Raw genomic sequence first — 8,179 nt, 5'->3', positions numbered from 1 at the left:
AGGAGATATCTTCAGATAAAAAACTTGATGGACGCTTTCTGAGAAACTCCTTTGTGATGTATACATTCCACTCAGGAAGTTACACCTCCTTTCTCACAAGGCAGTGTTTAACACTGTTCCTGTGAAACGGAAAAAGTGATATTTCGGAACGCATTGAGAACTATGGTGAGTAGTGAAATATACTGAAATAAAATCCAGGAAGAAGCGTTCCAAGAATCTACTCTCTGTTATGTGTGTTCACTTCACAGAATTAATGCTTACTCTATGTTGCCCAGTTTCGAAACTCTGTCTTTGAAGAATCTGTGAAGGGATATTTAGTGATGCCTGGAGGCTTGTGGTGAGCGAGGAAATGCCTTCCAATGAAACATGCAGAGAAACGTTCTGAGCAACTGCTTTGTGATGTGCGTGTTTGTCTCTTAGAGGTAAACTATTCTTTGGATTGAGCAGATTGAAATCACTGTTTTAGAGGAATCTGAGGAAGGATATTTGGGAACGATCCTCAGAATATGGGGAAAGAAATATCCTCAGGTAAAATCCAGAAGGTAGCTTTCTGTGAAACTGCTCATTGTCATCTCAATTCCTCTCACTCAATTATGTCTCTCTTCATTGAGCAGTTTTCTAACCCTGTGTATGTTTAGCGTGTGATGGGATATTCGGGAGCACTTTGAGGCTAACGATTAAAAAGGAAATATGTTCAGACCGAACCTGTAGAGAAGCTTTCTGAGGAAATCATTTGTGACGTGTGCATTTCAGTCACATTTTTATACCTCTGTTCTCATACAGCGTCAGGGAAACCCTTTTGGAGAAACAGGTACCAGGTGATATTCGGGAGCATGTTGATACCGATGGTGAAAAGGGAAACAACCTCAGACAAAAACTGGAAAGAAGCTTTCTAGGAAACTACTCTGATATGTGTAATCATATCACATAAGTAAAGCTTTCTTTAAATTACACAGCTTGGAAACTGTCATGGACGGATCCACGAAGGGACCTTCGGGAGCACATTCTGGACTTTAGTGAAAAAGGAAATATCTTCAGATAAAATCTGGAAAGTAGCTTTCTGTGAATCTGCTTTTCAGTATGTTTATTCATCTGACATAGATGAAGTCTTCTTTAAATTACGCAGCTCTGAAACTCCCCCGTGGATGGATCAGCAAAGGGATATTTGAGATCACCTTCGGGCCAATGGTGAAGGAGGAAATATAGTCAGATAAAAACTGGAGGGAAGTTTTATGAGAACCTGCTTGGTGATGTGTGCATTCCACTCACGGAGTTATAACTTTCTTCTCATAAGGCACAGTTTAAATACTGTTCCTGTAAAACCAAAACACTGATATTCAGAGCACATTGAAGACTATGGCAAAAAGTGAAATGTCATCCAATAAAAAACTGAAAGAAGCACTCGAAGAAGATGCTCTCTGACATGTCCATTCTTTTCACTGGGTTAAAGTTTACTCTACATTTCCCAGTTTGAAAGTCCGTCTTTGAGGTTTCTGTGAAGGGATAGTAAGTGGCTACCTGAGGCCTGTGTGAGGCACGAAAATGTCTTCCATCGAAAATCAGAGAAAAGTTTTCTGCGCACCTCTTTTGTGATGTTTGCATTCATCTCATAGAGTTAACTCATTCCTTGGATTGAGCAGTTTTAAATCACTGTTTCTGTGGAATCTGAGAAAGGACATTTGGAAACACTCTTAGAATATCCTGAAAAAGAAATAACCTCAGAGAGAAATCAGAAGGAAGCTGTCTGTGAAACTGCTCTGTGTCACGTGAATTCCGCTCACACCATTAAGCTTCTCTATTCATTGAGCTGTATCATAACGCTGTTTTTGTTTACTCTGCAAAGGAATATTCTGGAGGGCTTTGAGGCTTACGGTGAGAAAGGAAACGTCTTCAGATAGAAACTGGAGAGACGCTTTCTGAGGTGCTGCTTTGTGACATGTGCATTCCACTCAGAGAAATATACCTTTCTTCTCCTAGAGGATTCAGGAATCTCTTTTGGAGAAAAAGCTACAAACAGACATTCGGGAGTATAGGTAAGGCTATGGTGAAAAAGGAAATATCCTCAGAAAAAATCTTCAAAGATTTCTGTGAAACTGCTTTGTGTTAGATATATTTATTCGTCTCACGTTGTTAATAGTTTAATTATATTATGCAGTTTGGAAGCTCCGTCATGCACAGATCCGGGAAGGGACATTCGGGAGCATATTGATGCCGATGGTGAAAGAGGAGATATCTTCAGTTAAAAACTGGATAGAAGCTTTCTGAGAAACTACATTTAGTGTATGCATTCCATTCAGGGAGTTATACCTCTTTTCTCACAAGTCAGTGTTTGAACACTGTTCCTCTGAAACCGAAAAAGTGATATTTCAGAAAGCATTGAGGGCTATGGCGAATAGTGAAATATACTGAAATAAAATCGAGGAAGAACCGTTCCAAGAATCTGCTCTCTGATAGGTGCATTCATTTCGCAGAGTTAATGCTTACTGTATGTTGCCCAGTTTCAAAACTCTGTGTTTGAAGTATCTGTGAAGGGATATTTAGTGATGCCCAGAGGCTTGTGGTGAGTGAGGAAATGTCTTCCGATGAAACCTGCAGAGAAATGTTCTGAGCAACTGCTTTGCGATGTGTGTATTCGTATCCTAAACTTAAACCATTCTTTCGATTGAGCATGTTGAAATCACTGTTTTTGTGGAATCTGAGAAAGGACACTAGGGAACAATCCTTAGAATATGGAGAAAGAAATATCCTCAGGCAAAATCCAGAAGGAAACTTTCTGTGAAACTGCTCTGTGTCGTCTTAATTCCTCTCACTTAGATAAGCCTCTCTTTTCCTTGAGCAGTTTTCTAGCCCTGTGTATGTTTAGCGTGTGATGGGGTATTTGGGAGCACTTTGAGGCTTACGGTGAAAAAAGAAATACATTCAGACCGAAAATGGAGAGAAGCTTTCCGAGGAACTGCTTTGTGACGTGTGCATTTCAGTCACAGTGTTATACCTCTCTTCTCATACAGTGTCAGGGAAACCCGTTTCAAGAAACAGGTACCAGATGATATTCGGGAGCATGTTGATGCCGATGGTGAAAAGGGAAGTAGCCTCAGACAAAAAATGGAAGGAAGCTTTCTAGGAAACTACTCAGAGGCATGTGTAATCATCTCACATAGATAAAGCTTTCTTTACATTATGCAGCCTGGAAACTGTCATGGACAGATCCACGAAGGGACCTTTGGGAGCACATTCAAGACTAGGGAGAAAAAGGAAATATCTTCAGATTAAAACTGATAAGAACCTTTCTGTGAATCTGCTTTTTGCTATGTTTATTCATCTCACATAGGTGAAGCTTTCTTTATATTACACAGCTTGGAAACTCCCTCTTGGATGGATCCACATAGGGATATTTGGTATCACATTCGGGCCTATGGTGAAAGAGGAAACATAATCATATAAAAACTGGAGAAAAGCTTTCTGAGAAACTGCTTCATGATGTGTGCATTCTACTCAGAGAATTATAACTTTCTTCTCATCAGGCACACTTTGAACACTGTTCCTGTAAAACCAAAAGAGTGTTATTCAAAGCACAGTGAAGAGTATAGCAAGAAGTGAAATGTGGCCCAATAAAAAACAGAAAAAAGCATTCGAAGAAACTGCACTCTGAAATGCCCATTCTTTTCACAGGGTTAAAGCTTACTCTACATTTCCCAGTTTGAAATTCAGTCTTTGAGGGTTCTGCGAAGGGATAGTAAGTGGAGACCGGAGGCCTGCGTGAGGCAAACAAATGTCTTCCATTGAAAATCGGAGAGAAGTCTCCTGCGCACCTCTTTTGTGATGTTTGTATTCATCTCATAGAGTTAAATCATTCCTTGGATTGAGCAGTTTTAAATCACTGTTTCTGTGGAATCTGAGAAAGGACATTTGGAAATGCTCTTAGAATATCCTGAAAAAGAAATAACCCCAGAGAGAAACCAGAAGGTAGCTTTCTGTGAAACTGCTCTGTGTCACGTGAATTCCGCTCACACCATTAAGCTTCTCTATTCATTGAGCTGTATCATAACACTGTTTTTGTTTACTCTGCAAAGGAATATTCTGGAGGGCTTTGAGGCTTACGGTGAGAAAGGAAACGTCTTCAGATAGAAACTGGAGAGACGCTTTCTGAGGTGCTGCTTTGTGACGTGCACATTCCGCTCAGAGAAATATACCTTTCTTCTCCTAGAGGATTCCAGAATCTCTTTTGGAGAAAAAGCTACACAAAGACATTCGGGAGTATAGGTAAGGCTATGGTGAAAAGGGAAATATCCTCACACATAAACTGGAAAGAAGATTTCTGTGAAACTGCTTTGTGTTAGATATATTTATTCATTTCACGTAGCTAATAGTTTAATTATATTATGCAGTTTAGAAACTCCGTCATGCACAGATCCGCGAAGGGACATTCGGGAGCACATTCAGGCCGACGATGAAAGAGGAGATATCTTCAGGTAAAAACTGGATAGAAGCTTTCTGAGAAACTACTTTGTGATGTATGCATTTCACTCAGGGAATTATACCTCTTTTCTCACAAGGCAGTGTTTGAACACTGTTCCTGTGAAACGGAAAAAGTCATATTATGGAACGCATTGAGGACTATGGCGAATAGTGAAATATACTGAAATAAAATCGAGGACGAAGCATTCCAAGAATTGGCTCTCTGATAGGTGCATTCACTTTGCAGAGTTAATGCTTAGTCTATATTGCCCAGTTTCGAAACTCTGTGTTTGAAGAATCTGTGAAGGGATATTTAGTGACGCCCGGAGGCTTGTGGTAAGCGAGGAAACGTCTTCCAATGAAACCTGCACAGAAACGTTCTGAGCAACTGCTTTGTGATGTGTGTTTGTCTCGTAGGGTTAATCCATTTCTTGGATTGAGCAGCTTGAAATCACTGTTTTTGTGGAATCTGAGGAAGGACATTTGGGAACGATCCTTAGAATATGGAGAAAGAAATATCCTCAGGTAAAATCCAGAAGGAAGTTTTCTGTGAAACTGCTCTGTGTCGTCTAAATTCCTCTCGCTCAATTAAGCCTCCCTTTTCATTGAGCAGTTTTCTAACTGTGTGTTAGTTTACTGTGTGATGGGATATTCGGGAGCACTTTGAGGATAACGGTGAAAAAGGAAATATGTTCAGACAGAAACTGGAGAAAATCTTTCTGAGGAACTGCTTTGTGATGCATGCATTCCAGTCACAGTGTTATAAATCTCTTCTCATACAGCATCGGGGAAACGCTTTTGGAGAAACAGGTACCAAGTGATATTTGGGAGCATGCTGATTCCGAAGTTGAAAAAGGGAAATAGCCTGAGACAAAAACTGTAAGGATTCTTTCTAGGAAACTACTCTGTGATATATGTAATCATCTCACATAGATAAAGCTTTCCTTACATTACGCAGCTTGGAAATTCTCATGGACGAATCCATGAAGGGACCTTCAGGAGCACATTGAGGACTATGGTGAAAAAGGAAATATCATCAGATAGAAACTGGAAAGAAGCTTTCTGTGAATCTGCTTTTGGCTATGTTTATTCATCTCACATAGATGAAGCTTTCTTTCCATTATGCAGCTTCGAAACACCCTCGTGGATGTATCCTCAAAGGGATATTTGCGATCACATTGGGCCTATGGTGAAATAGGAAATATAGTCAGATAAAAACTGGAGAGAAGCTTTCTGTGAAACTGCTTGGTGATGTGAGCATTTTAATCAGGGTGTTTTCACTTTCTTCTCATAAGGCACAGTTGAAACACTGTTCCTGTTAAACCAAAACAGTGATATTCAGAGCACATTGAAGTTTATGGCAAAAAGTGTTATGTCGTCTAATACAACACAGAAAGAAGTACTCGAAGAAATTGCTCTCTGTCATGTGGATTCTTTTCATAAGGTTAAAGCTGAGTCTACATTTCCCAGTTTGAATCTCGGTATTTGAGGGTTCTGCAAAGGGATAGTAAGTGATGACTGGAGGCCTGTGTGAGGCAAGGAAATATCTTCCATCGAAAATCAGAGAGACGCTTTCTGCGCAACACTTTTGTGATGTTTGTATTCATCTCATAGTGTTAAATCATTCTTTGGATTGAGCAATTTGAAATCACTGTTTCTGTGGAATCTGAGAAAGGACATTTGGAAACACTCTTAAGAATATCCTGAAAAAGAAATAATATCAGAGAGAAACCAGAAGGAAGCTTTCTGTGAAACTGCTCTGTTTCACGTGAGTTCCGCTCACACACTTAAGCTTCTCTTTTCATTGAGTTGTATCATAACACTGTTTTTCTTTAGCCTGCGAAGGGATACTCTGGAGGGCTTTGGGGCTTACAGTGAGAAAGGAAACGTCTTCAGATAGAAACTGCAGAGAAGCTTTCTGAGGAGCTGCTTTGTGACATATGCACTCCAATCACAGAAATATATCTTTTTTGTCCTAGAGGATTCCGAAATCCCTTTTGGAGAAAAAGCTACCAAGAGATATGCAGGAGTATAGCGACGAGTATGGTGAAAAAGGAAATATCCTAAGAGAAAAACTGGAAAGATGATTTATGTGAAACTGCTTTGTGTTAGATATATTTTTTCATCTCACATAGTACAAACTTTAATTATATTATGCAGTTTGGAAACACCGTCATGCACAGATCCATGAAGGGACATTTGGGAGCACATTCAGGACTATGATGAAAGAGGAGATGTCTTCAGATAAAAACTGGATAGAAGCTTTTTGAGAAACTACTTTGTGAAGTATGCATTACACTCAGGGAGTTATACCTCTTTTCTCACAAGTCAGTGTTTGAACACTGTTCCTGTGAAACCGAAAATGTCATATTTTGGAATGCATTGAGGATTATGGGGAATAGTGAAATGTTCTGAAATAAAACGGAGGAAGAACGTTCCAAGAATCTGCTCTGTGATATGTGCATTCACGTCACAGAGTTAATGCTCACTCTATGTTGCCCAGTTTCCAAACTCTGTCTTTGAGGAATCTGTGAAGAGATATTTAGTGACGTCTTGAGGCTTGTGGGGAGTGAGGAAATTCTTTCTGAAGAAACCTGCAGAGAAACGTTCTGAGCAACTGCTTTGCGATGTGTGTATTCGTCTCATGGAGGTAAACCATTCTTTGGATTGAGCAGCTTGAAATCTCTGTTTTAGAGGAATCTGAGGAAGCACATTTGGGAACGATCCTCAGAATATGGGGAAAGAAATATCCTCAGGTAAAATCCAGAAGGTAGCTTTCTGTGAAACTGCTCTGTGTCATCTTAATTCCTCTCACTCAGGTAAGCCTCTCTTTTCATTGAGCAGTTTTATAACCCTGTGTATGTTTAGCATGTGATGGGATATTCGGGAGCACTTTGAGGCTAACGGTGAAAAAGGAAATACGTTCAGACTGAAACTGGAGAGAAGCTTTCCGAGGAACTCCTTTGTGATGTGTGCATTCCAGTCACAATTTTATACCTCTCTTCTCATACAGCGTGAGGGAAACCCTTTTGGAGAAACAGGTACTTTGATATACAGGAGCATGTTGATGCCGATGTTGAAAAGGGAAATAGCCTCAGACAAAAACTGGAAAGAAGCTTTCTAGGAAACTACTCTGTGATATGTGTAATCATCTCACATAGATAAAACTTTCTTTACATTATGCAGCTTTCAAACTGTCATGCACGGATCCACGAAGGGATCTTCATGAGCAGATTCAGGAGTAGGATGAAAAAGGAAATATATTCAGATAAAAACTGGTAATAAGCTCTCTGTAAATCTGCTTTTTGCTATGTTTATTCATCTCACATAGATGAAGCTTTCTTTACATTACACAGCTTGGAAACTCCCTCATAGAGGCATCCGTGAAGGGATACTTCGGATCACATTCGGGCCTATGGAGAAATAGCAAATATAGTCAGATAAAAACCGGAGAGAAGCTTTCTGAAAACTGCTTGGTGATGTGTGCATTCCACTCAGGGAGTCATAAATTTCTTCTCATAAGGTACAGTTTGAACACTGTTCCTGTAAAACCAAAAGAGTGATATTTGGAGCACATTGAAGAACAGGGCAAAAAGTGAAATGTCGTCCAATAAAAAACAGAAAGAAGGACTCAAAGAAACTGCTCTCTGACATGTCCATTCTTTTCACAGGGTTAAAGCTTACTCTGCATTTCCCAGTTAGAATGTCAGTCATTGAGGATTCT

The sequence above is a fragment of the Trachypithecus francoisi genome, unplaced genomic scaffold (assembly GCF_009764315.1).
Source record: "Trachypithecus francoisi isolate TF-2019V2 unplaced genomic scaffold, Tfra_2.0 Contig00244, whole genome shotgun sequence".
Classification (NCBI taxonomy): domain Eukaryota; kingdom Metazoa; phylum Chordata; class Mammalia; order Primates; family Cercopithecidae; genus Trachypithecus; species Trachypithecus francoisi.
This window is presented reverse-complemented; position numbering follows the sequence as displayed.